The 16,107-nt window shown below is 44.6% G+C and overlaps 2 long non-coding RNA genes and 2 pseudogenes across 2 annotated transcripts; 3 read left to right on the forward strand and 1 right to left on the reverse strand.

The window, feature by feature from the left end:
• The first annotated feature begins 1,121 nt into the window (after positions 1 to 1,121).
• On the forward strand, positions 1,122 to 2,703 carry LOC137192160 (uncharacterized; annotated as a pseudogene).
• Positions 2,704 to 3,615: 912 nt separating this feature from the next.
• Positions 3,616 to 6,000, forward strand: LOC137192161 (uncharacterized). The gene is made up of 5 exons (XR_010930529.1): positions 3,616 to 3,661; positions 3,733 to 3,835; positions 4,490 to 4,647; positions 4,793 to 4,999; positions 5,804 to 6,000. It is a non-coding gene; the product is annotated as an uncharacterized lncRNA (long non-coding RNA).
• LOC137192162 (uncharacterized) lies at positions 3,961 to 4,232 on the reverse strand. The gene is made up of 2 exons (XR_010930530.1): positions 4,088 to 4,232; positions 3,961 to 4,014 (listed from the first exon to the last, which is right to left on the reverse strand). It is a non-coding gene; the product is annotated as an uncharacterized lncRNA (long non-coding RNA).
• A 488-nt stretch (positions 6,001 to 6,488) lies between the features above and the next one.
• LOC137192163 (trace amine-associated receptor 13c-like) lies at positions 6,489 to 8,185 on the forward strand (annotated as a pseudogene).
• The last annotated feature ends 7,922 nt before the right edge of the window (positions 8,186 to 16,107 follow it).

Here is a 16,107-nt window from a genome sequence, read left to right on the forward strand (position 1 = left end):
AGGCGTGTCTAACCATTTCCTCTCCCGTTCGTCTCAGTTCTCTCAACCCTACCCCCAAACCACATTCTCCTCCTCTCTCTCCTCTCAGCAGGTGACACAGTGGCTCAGTGGTTAGCACTGTAGCCTCACAGCAAGAAGGTCCTGGGTTCGAACTCCAGCCGTCCCGGGTCCTTTCTGTGGAACCACTGTGGGATGATGAAGCAGATTAACTCATCAAGAAGTACCCCCACCCTGAGTCTCCACTCCTGGGTTCCTAGACGCTCCAGCCTCGATTCATCTTCAACTGGCCCCTATTCACACCCCCCTTCTCCTGTCTCTTCTGCACTACGCCAACAGTTTCTCTCCGGTAATTACGTAGATTTAGCCCAGCTCCTTAAGCCATCAGTCATCGACACTGATCAGATCAGGGAAGCACAGATAAACTTCGGCTCCATGCAACTCCGCCACTCACTACCCTCACAGTCTAAAGACCTAACCCTCACAGAATTTGCCTTTGCTTTTTCCTTTTACCGTGATGTTATCTGCTCTGCATTTCCCACACGGAGAGCAGAGCTGGATGACTATCTATCCATCGTGCTTGAAATGGCTTTACGCTTTGGAGGGACAGGGTTTTACAGTTACCATGTGCACTTCGCCAACCAGGCAGCTGGCCAGATACAACAGTTTAACCAGGGAACGTACTGCGGCACCCTTGACTCCCAACTCGACTGCTGCATATTTGCAGCCTGCATGTCCCTCTCCTGTGAGTTATGTGGAGCCCCATCCCACCCCGCCATAGCATGCACTGTCACTGCTCCACCACCTCACTCATGTCCATCTTCCTCATGCAACACCACAGTCTTCAACTGCCTGTCACCTGCCGCACCCCCACCTCCCATCATTCCTAGGCCCGTTAACATACGTCCTTCGGTCAGTGTCCCCATGCCAAAGGGGGTCGACAGACGCTGAAGGCCGATCCTCTACCACGGTGGCAGGATGGTGTGCAACAAGTTCAACCACCTGGGCTGCGCTCTTCTGAACTGCCGCCCCCTGTATGTCTGCTCCTTCTGCGGTGGTGCGCATGCCAGGAGCACCTGTCCCCACAAGCCAACCACAGCTGCAGACCAACTAGTACAGCACCACAGCACCCCCATTAAGGTAAATGTCCTTGCCACTGCTCTAAAAACCATCCTGATAGACAGCTTATTCATTTTCTCATAGATGGCTTCACACACGGTTTCCATCCCAGTATGGCAGTTCTCCCTGACATTTCACATGTCTGTCACAACCTCCAGTCTGCTCTTGCAGAACCTCACACCATTGACACCCAGTTGGCTAAAGAAGTCAAAGAAGGATTCACAATAGGCCCGTTCGATATCCCTCCTTTTCCACTGTTCTGCATCAGCCCAATAGGTGTTGCCACTCGCAAATACTCCGGAAAAAAGAGGCTAATCATGGACCTGTCTTCCCCACACGACTCACACATTCCAAGCAACAGTGTCATTCCCAGTCCGGATTTCTCCATGCAATACGCAACCATTGACCATGCCATCACCCTCATTCGGTTAGCAGGACGTGGAGCTTGGCTTTCCAAAGCAGATATCACCAGCGCATTCAAAGTTCTGCCCATTCATCCTGACTTCTGGTATTTTTTCAGCGTTTGCTGGAAGGGGGCATATTATTTTTCTGTGCGCCTTACCTTTGGCTACAAAAGCAGTCCTAGGATCTTCGATTCGCTTTCAGAAGCCCTATGCTGGATCCTCACCAACAACCACAGGCTCTCTTGCATTCTCCATCTTCTCGATGATTTTCTCGTTGTCACTCCACCATCCTCACCACCTCGCCACAGGCTCAATACGCTCACTAATGCTTTCTCTGAACTCGGCGTCCCTCTTTCCGAGGAGAAAACATCAGGACCTGGCACTTCCATTGAGTTCCTAGGCATCACCCTGGACTCAGTTTCTTCCAAGCATCTCTGCCCTTGGAGAAAATACAGCGCATCTCTCTGCTTCTGTCAAACTACCTCCTGGCAGACAGATGCACCAAACGCCAGCTGTTAGCCCTCCTAGGCCATCTCAATTATGCCATCTGCATAATCCCTCAAGCTAAATCTTTCTTGTCCACCTTTTGTCCAAGGCTGCTGCCATTCCCTCTCTCCATGATAGGGTCATTATGGACGATGCCTGCAAAATGGAAATACACATGTGGCTACATTTCCTATCTTCTTGGAATGGCATTTCCCTCTTCTACGACGACTTCATCACCCAGCCCGAGGACATTCAACTTTTCACAGACGCGGCTCCCTCCACAGGTTTTGGCGGCTACTATGGAGGGAGATGGTTCGCCTCCACTTGGCCCCCAGAGTTTGAATCCCTCGTCTCAGAGTCCCGCTCTCCTTCCTCTGCACTTCACAAGCTGTATCCCATCATAATAGCTGCCATTCTTTGGGGGCACGAATGGTCTAGGAAGTCTATACTTATCCACTCTGATAACACTGCAGTCGTAGAGATCCTGTACAAAGGTTGATCTCGTTCTTTAGCCATCATGCAGTTCTTGTACAGACTCACCTTATTCTCAGCTCAACACCAGTTCATCCTCTGAGCAGCCCACGTTCCCGGTCATCACAACAGCATTGCTGACTCATTGTCTCGCTTCTCGTTCTAGAAATTCAGACTCTTGGCCCCAGAATCAGACCTTCACTCGACACCTATCCCACCGTTTTAGCTGCTCCACTAGCCACTAGCTCCCCAGCTGTCAAACCTCTCTCATGCTTCACAAGAAGCCATCCTTAACAGTCTCGCCCCAAGCACACTCTCAGCCTACCTAACTGGCTGGAATTGCTTCAAGCCATATCACTCCACCTACCAGCTGCCATTTCCCTCTCTGGACATCATGTCCATCTGCAATTTCATCACCCATGCCCTCTCCATCCAAAAAATACGGTCTTCCACCATCCAGACCTACTTAGCAGGAATCAACTTCTTCATCAAACTAGTCACTGGCTTCCATTGTCCTTCAACCTCTCATTCTCATGTTGCTATGTTAATAAAAGGCCTGCGTAAACAGGAACCAGCTCTCCCTAGGCGCTTGCCACTCACTTCAGACCTTCTCAGCCTCTGCATTCGCTCCCTTCATTCAGGCTACATATCCCTTATGGTTGACCTAACCCTAGAATCCATGTTTCTGCTGGCTTTTTTTGGATTCCTGAGGTGCTCTGAATTTGCCCTGACTTTATCCGTCTATAACCCTTCTTGTCACCACAGTCTATCTGACATAACCATCCACACTGCTGACTCACTCATATTCATGTTGCCTGTTATTGACTTTATTTGTTATAATTTCAGTTATTTTTTGGGTTGCTGTGTTTTGAGTTGCATGTATTGTAATCTATGTTTGCTCATGTTGTCTTGGGTTTAGTTATGATTATTTATATACATTTATTATGGTTTTCTAACATTTTTTTGCATGTATTGTTTTGAATTTTAGTTTGTGTGTGTGTAGTTTTGACTTCTACTTGGCCACAGCCATTAGTAAAATGGAACACACCTGTGCGGAGGTAATCAACTTGCAGAGGTAATCAGCAGGTGAAAGAGCACAGAAAAGGGTCATCATTGCTGCTGGAGCAGCAGAGGAAGACAGAGCGGATTGAGAGCCACAGCTGGGCGAGCTGTCCAGACAAGGTGTAAGTATAGTGAAACGGGTGGGCAAGGACCAGAGAAGTTTAGGCGTTGGCTCCCCTCTTTTTACTTCCAGGGCAGCAACAGCGGAAGGGACGAGCTGGCTACGGAGCTGAGAGCAGACTGGAGAGGGCGGCTGGCAACGGACTGGAAAATGATCGGATTGTAAAAAGAGAGACGTAATTCTTTTTCCCCTTTAATTTATTGGACTTTTATCTTTTTATTTTTTTTATCATTGTATAAGGCCTTGGTTTTAGAGTATTAGTTTTAATTATTTTGAATTGTGCCTTTTTTTTTAATTGAGTAATTTATGAATAAATTATTCAAATTGAGTCTGTCTCTTGGGTAATTCCTACTGCTCACCCCTGTTAACACGCACATTTAGAGTCCTAGACTCTCTCTTAGGTGGCATTGTCATTCATCAGTTTAACAAAGCCCCTTCCCCGGCCACATAATTTGGCGTTGTTGGCAGGATAACAGGATTGTTAGCAGTGGTTTTACCCAATAGGACTCTTTTAAAGCAATTAAAAATGATGATGCCTATCTACCCTGGTGCACCTTGGGTGCCAAAATTTCAAGGACATGATGGTCATTTAAAATATGGGGAATGGATGGAGCATTTGCAAGGCCTTTTAGACACACAAAATTTGACTGAACCACAAAAGGTTAGGATTTTAATGGGGTCACCAACTAGGCTGGCAAAGAGGCAAATCAGTGTTTTAGAGGAGGACGAACGAGATACAGCTGGTAAGATTTTTGCTGCTCTTGATAACCTGTATGTAAAGAAAGTGTCTGTGTCTGCATTGAGATCACAGTTTTTTGGATGTGTACAGAAGCCAGAGGAGCCAGTGCAATCTTATGTGCTGCGTTTGAAAGAACTGTATTGTAGGCTGCAGCAGCATGACCCAGAGGAAGCCCCCACTGATAGCCACCTGTGGGACCAATTCCTACTGGGCCTGGAGGAGGGCTCTCTACTCCAAACACTGAAGAGGTTTGTCCACCAAGACCCAGAAGTGACGTTCACTGCAGTACAACAGGAGGCCCTACTGCTGGAGAAGGACCAGCATGGCCAGAGATGGCCTGAGGTAACCTGTGCTGTGGTGGGGGGGTCTAATGGTGTCAGGTCTCGTCCACAGGACACAACCTGGAAACAGGAGTTAAAGAGGGAGATCATGGAAGAGCTGAAAGATCAGATGAAGGACTTGACATTAAAGTTGATTAAGGAGTTGAAACCAAGGAGCCCCCCACACACTCCTGTACAGAGGCCAAACAACACTCACCAGGTCTGGCCTGGAAGGGGGCATACAGAAGCCCGCCCCCTCTCAACATGTGGGATGCAGAGGGTAAGCCTATTTGTCGACGTTGCAAACAATCCTGCCATATTGCCAGATTTTGTAGAGGGTTTTCCGAACACCAGCCTTCTTTAAACTCACCAACCCTACTGCTGAGGCCCAGGCAGTGGGGTCAGGCCATATTGATGAACAAAGGGCCACCGCAGCTCTCATTGGAGACTGCCCCCATGCAGAAGTATCAATAGGAGGTGTTGCACTCACAGGACTGTTAGATACAGGTTCACAAGTAACTTTAATGCAACAGAGCTTATTGATAAGGCAATTTCCTGAGTACAGTGTTAATGATGTCCCATCATTTGTGAAGCAAATGCAGCCAGTAGCCTTAAGATCCCATGCATAGGCTATCTCAACATTCAATAACCCCTGTATTCCATTAAACCTTTAAACGACATATTGTTGTGGCATGGTTCTTGCTAGTGAAATGTAGTTAACTTGTTAACTTAGGTTCGGGAGCAGAACCACGCCTCAACCACACCTCTAATTACCTGCCAAGCCTACTTATGCCGGGTCAACCCACCGTACCCTGTTTGTCTCAGATTTCTCGACCCATCCTCCCTTTCCCTTCCCTTCATCCTTCCATCTTCCGACCTCATCCCTACCCTCATCCCTCCATCCCCTCATTCCTTCATTCTCCTACCTCATCCTTACCCTCATGCCTTCATCCCCTCATCCCATCATCCTCCTACCTCATCTCTACCCTCATCCCTTCATCCCATCATCCTCCTACCTCATCCCTACCCTCATCCCTTCCTTCCTATTCAATCCAGTGCATACCTCTCCCATGTCTCATTCTAGGCACTGTCTTGGGGCCAGTGATCAGCTCGGGTGCATATATATGCCTGAGATGGAACCCCCACACTGAGTCTCCCTCCACCCGGTCTTCAATACATTCTCCCAGACCAGCATAACAGATGACATCTCCCTCTACCTCACCTACATCCAGTCATCTATTCTCAACATTCAATAACTCCTGTATTCCATTAAACCTTAAAACAACATATTGTTGTGGCGTGGTTCTTGCTAGTGAATTGGCCTAGGTGTGCCACTAGAGCCATGTCATCTGCGTATTTAAAAAGAGTCATGTCCTCACTGCTGTATGAAATGCACTTTGTGTAGATGGAGAAGAGAATCGGAGATAAAACATGGGTTAAGTGTGGCCTGTGGTTCATTGGTCTGTGCACGTGCTTGAGTATTATCACATTGTCATGGACTCATGGTTTTTGGACTCTTTGTGTTTTTGTTCTCTTGGTTACATCATGTTGTCCAGTCCTTCTGGTGAGAGGCAGTGACAGAGGGAGGGTTGCAGGGAAAGTGATGAAGATGATGAAGGTGTGATGTGTAGATTGAGTGAGGAGCGCTATCGCAGTCCAACAGGGACTGAAACGGGTGGGGAGAGAGAATGTGAAAAGAAAGTAGTTGTATGACTCAGAGTTCTGGTCAGAAAGCTGCCAGAGCTGCAGCTCTCTCATGATCTCTGATGATGGAGGTCCATGATGGAGCGGAGCTCTGCTTTCTACAACTCATGAACACCTCCTGCAGGAGGCCAACGTCTTCTGGGTTCGGGGTTGTGTTTCAGATCATTCTGCTGTCCTCTCTCTCTCTGCTCACTGTGACTCCCAACCTGCTCGTCATCATCTCAGTCTCCCACTTCAGGCAGAGATACAATTATCTGCAGATCCTTTTTTTAAAAAAAAAAACAAATTAATATAAGCAGATTTAAAAGAGCAATGGCATTTGAGTTACTTCTAAGTAATGTTGCACCTTGGAACACTAGAATAATATTCTGTCTTGCTGACAATGTTTTTGCAAAATAAATCTCACATGTCTGACTTTGACACAGGAGGCAGTGGTTCATGTCCTGTCTCCCCCCAATAATCAATGTGTGTCAATCTTAACCAAGTAGTTTTGATTGTCTACACTTAACCATGTGTTAACTATATATGTGGCAGATCAGAAAACACTCTGTTTTTTTTTTTTAGGATAGTTGTTTGAGTTGTTTTATCATTTAGATATAAAGACTTGTTGGTTAAATGGTGCATTTCTCTTTTCCTCCAGGCAGCTCCACACACCCACCAACCTCCTCCTTTTCTCTCTGGCTGTATCAGACTTTCTCGTGGGCCTCGTGGTGATGCCGGGAGCAGTTCTCCAACAAACACTCTGCTGGTTTCTTGGTGATCTCATGTGTTCTCTATGTAATTCTATGTCCTTCATCATTACCTCTTCCTCAGTAGGAGACATGGTGCTCATATCAGTTGACCACTATGTGGCTATTTGTGACCCTCTGCATTACACCACCAGAATCACTGAGAAGAGTTAAACTCTGTGTTTGTCTGTGTTGGCTCTTTTCTGCCCTCTTCAGCATTGTCTTTACAAAGGACGAACTGACTCAACCAGGTAAGTATAATTCCTGTCAGGGAGAGTGTGTGTTTGTCATTGAATATATTTCAGGACTTGTTGACTTTGTTCTGACCTTTATTGTTCCAGTTACTATCATCATAATCCTGTATATGAGAGTGTTTGTAGTAGCTGTGTCTCAGGCTCGTGCAATGCGCTCTCACATTGCAGCTGTGACACTCCAGGTTTCACTGACTCTAACATCCAAGAAATCTGGGTTGAAAGCAGCCAGGATTCTTGGTATTCTTGTAGTTGTGTTTCTAATATGTTTCTGCCCATATTATTCTGTGTGTTTTGCATGGGTCAACACTTCATTCACTAATCCATCTGCATTCTTTTTGGGTATTCTGTATTATTTGAACTCCTGCCTGAACCCTGTGATATATGCCTTGTTCTACCCCTGGTTTAGAAAAGCTATTAAACACATTGTGACTCCTCAGATACTGCAGCCTGGCTCCTGTGATGCCAACATACTGTAGAGAGGATGTGGAGTGACTGAGATGAGATCTGCTCTACAAAGACTTTTACTGAATTCAAAAAATTGTGAAAATCCTTTCTTTTCCTTCTGTACATATGAACAATACATGAGAAAAGACTGAGCATTACTCTAGTTATTGACAGGTTGCAGGTTATTCAAATATAAAACACTGTTGAAGAATGAAAGGCACAGATGTCTAGGTGTGGCATCACACACTATCATAGGTAGAAGCCAGAGACTGTTATTCCTGTAAATAATAAATAGTAAATATAATGTGCCGTAGACACAAATGTAAACAATTAAAATGTAAAATAAGTTAAAATAAAAGTCAAGAGAACTCATCTCTGATTGTACTAACTTTACTAGTGACTGTAGAATTCTTCCTTCTCTTTGTTTTTTATGCACTGAGGAGGATTATTCAGTATACATCAGTATTATCTGCACATTTAAACTGTCAGTGATTCATGAACACACGTTAGAGCCCAAATTTATAGTTGTAGTTTCTCATGAATTTGTTCTCATGGTGCTTGTGATGTGATCGGGAGAACTGATCCTTGTTTTGGTTCGCCTGCTAACTTGCCAGAAGATGGAGCCATTGATTTATTTTATCCATGACAGAAATTGAGTAAAAAAGTTGAGAAACCAAGGTCCATCAAGGATGAGTTCATAAGAAACGTCTTGTCACATCTCAAGTTACTCTGAATTTTTCTCATATTTCACTGAGGTAATGCTATTCAGAGATTTCTTTTACTTTGACATTAAAGAGGCGACGAATAGTAGTGGATTTAGAGGTTAGAGGTGGGTTTAGAGGTTTTGGCAGGGTGGCGTGGCAGGGGTCCCCACAAAAATACATACTTCTGCAGGTAATAGCTAATAACTACTGAGTGTGTTTTTGTACTAGAGAGAAAACATACCACAAGGTTCATACCACAAGTGATCTCTTCTCTCTGTGAGTTTGTCAGCCTCTGTCTCTCCTGCCTCTCACTCTGCTCTCCTCCATCTCTTCCTCCTGTCCAATCTGCAGTGTTTTTTGCTCAAGCCAGTGATAAAGTCTCTTTTGCCTTTTAACTTTCTATCAGTCCAATCCAGCTGCACTGACCTATAGTAGTCGAGATGTGAAAGGATGTCTTTGTTCAAATATGTGTTTAGAAGCACATGTTTCATATAGTAAACTACAATCAAACAAATAATCGACAGTACATGATATTTAGATCATGGTAAAAAATATCTCCAATCTAACAGTTAATGATTCAGCTTGTTTGTGTGCAGATTCATGTGCTCACATTAACAGATGAGTAGAGGAGGAACAGTTTAAAATATATTTATATATTTGATATATAATCACATGATTATAATAGATCCTCTGTCACAGCAGTTTTAAAGCTGAAGTCAGCATCAGACCTTCACTAAATCCTCATGAATAAACAGTCAAGCTCCTCTTTCCCTTGACGTTATAGTCAAAAATAATGTAACAGTTTGTTTAACACTGCAATGACATACCTGCAGCTCTTTGTTATTAATTGGATCATGATCCCATTGCCTCCCGCCCTCTAGATCGCCCCTGCAACAAATGCTTTTTCCAAAATGCCAGCTGCTGTGGTTTCACCCATGTTGTTCTTCAACAACCTTCTCTGCCACTAGAGGTCACAGTTTACCTCTCTGCACAGTGCACATATGGTACATACCACACTTTAAATATCCACTCATTTTTGGGACAGGGTGTCCCCTGTCTGAATGTGTCATCTGGACTTTTAAGCACACAAGCCACTCTGCATTACATTTACTACAAGTCTGGACAAGCTGGAAGTAGCTCCATCTTTGTCAACTGACAGAATTCACTGTGTAGACACGTTTCATCAGGTTTTTTGGCCTGAGGCAAATAGAAGTAGATATAATGAAAGGACGGGATTCTATAACTTTTTGACATTAAAGGAATAAACCAGGCACTTTGTCTGTCTGCTGAAACACGATAACCAATAGTGTTGTGGTTTGTTGTCCTTGAACTCGACTGTTTGAGCTAAGGGTTGCTCGATTTCTAATTCTTCTACTGTGCAGAAAATAGAATGAGGTCTGTTGTTCACAATGCATTTATTTGTTTATCTTGTCATATTGTTAATGTCCATCTATCTTCTTAATGTGTATGCATAAATTAATTATTTTGTATTCATTTTAATTTTATCGAAAATAAAATGAAGACATTTTTGAAATATGCATTATAAAACCTTTAGTGGAGTTAACTTCCAGGTTTATCTACAAAAATATGTAATGGCAGGATTTATGTTTAAAACAAAAATCTTGCAACACAATGGTTTTTTGTAGAATATCTAAATCCATTATGGCTTTGTACAACAATCTTCTCAGTTTGAGTCTGATCCATGACCACTGAGCAGTGACCACACTGTCCAGTTGCAACCAAATCTATGACACATGCAAATACAAAGTCATACCCTAGACTGTATACAAAGATGGACCTTGTGTCTCTACTTCCTACCATTATGCAAAAGTGAAGCCAAAATATTGCGTTTTCAGGAGCTGCCATCTTGCTTGTGTGATGTCATTTGCAACCAGAGTCTGTGCAGTAGAGTCAGGGGGGTGGGATGTCCACTTGACTGACAGCTGTCCCGCCACTGAGAGCCAAGTGAACTCAGGAGAAAAATGAGCACTGGAACATACATCAGCATAAGAGCTAACTAAAATGAAACTCTTTGGAAATCTTTGGTAAAACATATTGGCCCATGTCCCATCATGGAGGGGGCGAGATTTGTAACCTCTACTGCAACCAGTACTGCAATCGAGATATTTTGGCTTCACTTTTGGGGAGCTGTCATGTCGTCCATCTTTATATACAGTCTATGGTATCTGTGGTAACATTCAGTGAGGCGATTTCAGCTTTGAAATTGTGTGTTCAACTGATCTTCTGGAGTTAGACTTTGTTTTCTTTGTTGTGGGTTTAAAGCTCTGAATTCTTTCCTCTTAATGTAGAATCTCTAGATTGTCCTTACTGACGCCTGCAGGAGCACAAAACTCCTTTATCTTCTGTCCCAATAACATGAGAATTTCCTTGACCTTGAGAAACCAAGCGACAGAAGTTTTTAGCTCCAGCCAAGATGAAAAGTAATAGATTAGGCTGTTGATGGTATTTTCCAAATCCTTGACAATAGTGTTCACTGGCAAGTCCCTTTGAACCTCATGGAGTTATTATTATAACAAAGGTTCAGGAACTAATTTTCAGTGACATTGACTGACTGGATCAACTGCTTTGCCACAGTGTACAATTTTCATTGCAACTGCTTCATATCGATTCATTGCTTCAGGGAGCCTGGTTTTCCTCATGATTAGTTGATACGTAAGAAAGCCACAGAGCTCCCTCCTTTCTAACTCCCTCCATTTTGTATTTGTTTTCATTTTTGTCTCATCCCTGTGTCCGCAGGCTGCACAATCGCCCCCCGCACATACATCCCCCTCATCCCGACATCCTTTCCTCTTCCCTTCCAAGAGCTGCAGGTACCTCGTCGCTTTCAGCTCCACCCGCCCCCGCAGCTTTCTTCCCATAGCCACTACTGGTCCTGCTGTTACCTCAGCCACAGTCGCACCGAGCTACAATGCTCCCTCTACTGGACCCACTCCATTTCCTCCTGTTCTATCCCTGTCCCCCTCCCTTCATCCAGCCCTTTATGAACCTCCCAGCTCTCATTCTACCCCCTCATCCTCCGACGCCCCAAACCCATGACATCCTGCCATGCTCAGACGCAGCAGTAGGTGGTCGGTCTAAGCCCTTTCTCTCCCATTCGTCTCAGTTCTCACGGCCCTCGCCCCCAAACCCTATTTTTCTTCTCTCTCCCCTCTCAATGGGTGTCACGGTGGCTCACAGTGATTAGCACTTATGCCTCACAGCAAGAAGGTCCTGGGTTCAAACACTGGCCATCCCAGGTCCTTTCTGTGTGGAGTTTGCATGTTCTTCCCGTGTTTGCGTGGGTTTCCGCCGGGTACTCAGGTTTCCTCCCACCATCAAAGAGATGCTCATTAGGATTAATACTTCTGCATAAGTGATTTTTCTTGTCCTATTCCAGGAACCACAGGGGGATGACAAAGCAGAAAGCTCATCGAGACATGTCCCCCACCCTGAGTCTCGACCCCCGGGTTCCTAGACGCTCCAGCCTCTTTGTGATTCCATTTGGTCCCTGGTCATCCCCATGCCATCGACCCCCTTCATCCCTCTCCTCGACCACATCATCCCACCATACACGACCAAGACCACCCTTCAGCTCCCATTCATCCCCCGGCAATCGACCCCCTTCATCCCTCTCCTCGACCCCCATCCAACTGACCGTACACCATCCTCATCCAATCCTGAACCCTCTTGACGATCCAAATAAAACTACTTTTTATACCATTCAAATGGGATGGTCTTTGTGAATTGGTAGAGAAACCCATTCATCCATCTGTTTTTCAGGAAATCCTCAGGAAATTCTCCCTAGAACTCACATATCTCCACTGATCAACATCTCTTGCTTCTCTGATGACAGAGAAGCAGTTGTGTTTGCAATTGATGTGGCATCATCTGGTTTCATTACAGATACATTTTAGGACTGCTGCGCTGTCAGTCCAGAAAACTCACTTCTCCAGCTTAAGTTGCAACTCCTTCTGAAGCATTCTATCAACTCGAACAGCAAGAACTGCATCTGTGAGTTCCAGTTGAGAAATTGTATTCTGCTCAAGTAGAGCAACTCTGGCTTTTCCCCAGAGAAATGCAACGTGTACTTTATTATCTCTTTCCAATCTCAAGTAAGACAAGGTTCCACATCCAACTTGACTTGCATTGGAAAAGTGGTGAAGCTGTGCTGTAACAGGTTCTCCAAAGTCTCTGGGTTTAATTTGGCGATCTACTTTGAACTTAGCAACCTTTGTGGGGTCCTCCAGCCAATCGGTCCATTGCTTAGAGAAGTAAAGGAGAATAGCTTCATCTCCACCCCAAGTTTCTCTTAAAAGGCTCCTGCAGCAACAGCTTGAATGGACATACTGAATGGGTCTTGAAATCCCTAACAGTCATACAGTGAGCTGACCACTGAAACAATGCCTTTTCTGGTCTATGGCTGTTCTTGTGCTGAGATCCTGAACTTCAACTTGTCAGTTTCAATGCACCACTGTAGTCCTAGTGCTCACTCCATTGGAAGTTGGTCTGTATCCAAATCCAGTTCCATCATTTCCTTTCCTCTGCTGTCCTCGGCGATTGACATCAGTACTGTGCAGCTCTTGCTGATCTACACTGAAAGACTGAATCCTCCTTTATAATACTCCTTTATAATAGAGAGCAGTCAAATCCTTGATCATTTACACTGCTTCCTCCTCTGAAGCCATGGATTTAAGGCAGTCATCCTCATGAAAGTTATGTTAAACTGACCACTATAATGCCCAATACTTCAAGTGTTTGACATTATACTCTGCAGTATATCTCAAAGCATAATTTGGACAACTTGGTGATAACACAGTTCCAAACAGAGGCACTTTCATACAATATTCCAAAGGACACTGTGCAGTGTCACAATGAGGCCACCAGAGGAAGCAGAGACAGTTGACTGAGACACAAACTTGATGAAATATGGCTTAGATATCAGCTAGTACTGGAGGCACTGCTCTGCAATAGAGTGATTGTTTCGCAAGATGAGATTTTCCTGTCTGAAAGGTAAGTCAATACAGTAATGTTCTCCAGTTAATTCTGTTGTGCTTCTCATGACATTCATGACATTGATTATTTCTCATTAAAGGCATGGTTATATTGTTTAACCAGCACAGCGCAGCCTCACTCCTGCTATCACTTCCACTACAAAGTGAACCAGTGAAGGTGCAGTGTGTAGGATTCAGTGGCATCTAGAAGTGAGGTTGCAGATTGCAACCAACTGAATACCCCTCCCCTCAACCTCCCCTTCCAAGCATGTGTAAGAACCTACAGTGGCTGAAAAACTGACGAAAAATATGAAAGGCCCTCTCTAGAGCTAGTGTTTGGTTTGTCCATTCTGGGCTTCTGTAGAAACATGGCAGTGCAACATGGCGGGCTCCATGGCAGATGACCCGCTCTCTGTGTAGATATGAAGGGCTCATTCTAAGGTAATGAAAACACAACGATTGTCATTTTCAGGTGATTCTAATTTAAACATATTTATTAATATTATATTCAATTTCTGCCAAGGCCGTTCCGTTAGATCCGTTAAATTCTATACATTGCACCTTTAATGACCCAACTGGCCCTGGTTCTGACTGCATAGGGTCTTGCATCCTGGCTGTTTATTAGCTCCCAAGGCTCCATCACTTTTGGGGTATCAGTTCCAATGAATAAATTAACATCCACATCAATGTCATGGAGCTTAACATCCTTCTGGACTTGTTGGAACACCCATTTTCTAGTCAGGAAATTACATTTTAGCTGAACAACTTTCTGATCCCATTCTCTCAGAAGAGTAAACGTAGGTACAGCAAAACAAACAACCTTACCTCAGACAAGCTAAAGGGAAAATGCAAAGACAACTGTGGTGGCAGTTCCCAAAACTTGTACTGTGTAATGACTTGCTCTGCTGAAAATCCCACACTGTACCAGGGAAGCCAGTGGTGTTTCAAGTGCTGATTCCCAAAACACTCATCACAACGACAATGAACATTTTACACGGTAACCCCTGTTCTGGTCATTACAGTGCTGATCACACATTCAAGAAGGCTCTAGCTATGTGCTACTGGCCTAGCATGAGGTCTGACATTGACAATTTTTGTGATTAGTCTTACAGAAAACCTGTACTACAACACAGAGCTCCCTTACAATCCATACAGGCAGAAAGACCATTCCAGTTTTTGTACACAGATATTATTGAGCTGCCTCTCACTTCACAGAGAAAACAAGACATACGTATGTGTTTGTAGTGCAAGGCCACTTTACATAGTATGTCAGTGCATTACCTATGCTAGATCAGATCAGCGACTATTGTAGCACAACTGCTGTGTGAGCGTTACATTCCTGAACATGGAGCTCCAGAGGAACTGTTTTCAGATGAGGAATGACAGTATGAATCAAAAATCATCCAGACAATATGTCAGAGACTGAACATCAAAAAGGACCTCACCATACCATCCCAGTGGTAATGGGATGATTGATTTAACAGGAATCTAAAAGAACAGTTGGCTAAACTCATTCATCAAAATGGTGGTGAATGGGATCACTATCTGCTAGCAGTGGTTCTCTCATTTAACTCCACCTCAGACTCTAGCACTGGATACTTACCTTATTTTCCTGCTCATGGCAGAGAGCCTTGTTTGCCTGCTACTGTGACTCTGTTCACACCAGTAGTATCACTAACACCACAGAACTATGGCACAGAACTGGTGAAATGGCTTGACCTGGTTTTCCAAGCTGTTCACTCTCATCATGAGGAACAGAGACTAAAGCGTGAGTACTACTTCAACAAACATGAGATTCAAACCAGATCTTGTTTGGATGGACGATCCCACTACACAGAGAAAGAAACTTGACCCTAACTGGACTGGACCTTACAAAGTTGTCTCCTCAGATAACAAGATACTCCTATACAAGCTATTGGATGTGAGACATCCTCAAGCCGGACCAAAAGTTGTTCATTGTGATCGCTTAAAACCATATTGATCCACCTGGAATACATCCTCAGCGCAAGTGAACCAACCTGTGGTTCCACAGCATATGGACACTCTCCCCAGATATACAGCATTATCTGGTTCACTCCCCTTGTATCTGAGACAACCTGAAACTGGACAGGCTTCTGCCCCTGCTTGCCCCTCTGTTCCCCTGTTAAGGAGACCTTCAGGATGGGTATCTCAAGTCCTGCCACAACAAAACCAACAGTCTGATACTGCTCTTGCAGTGCTTGTTGGGACAAGTGGCTCATCCACAACTTGTTTGGGATGGGTTGTTAGCAGATTGTTATAGACAAAGTTTGGGAGCAAAGACCACACCTCGCACACATCCCATTTCTGCACAATAGAGTATTTAGGTACGCCTTATCCGTTCTGCTCCCCTTTTGTCTCAGTTTGCAAGTGACCTGTGACAGACTTGCATCACGCTTACCTCCCACCCATGCTCCGTGATCGACGTTCCTCAGCAAATACCGTCCATGACTCTTGATCCAGCAGTACCAACAAAATACCTCCTTCACCATCACATCCACACCGAGGCCATTTTCATCGCTGCTCCTCGAAGGAAAGCTACTCC

Source organism: Thunnus thynnus, chromosome 11, assembly GCF_963924715.1.
Source record: "Thunnus thynnus chromosome 11, fThuThy2.1, whole genome shotgun sequence".
In the NCBI taxonomy this organism is placed as follows: Eukaryota; Metazoa; Chordata; class Actinopteri; order Scombriformes; family Scombridae; genus Thunnus; species Thunnus thynnus.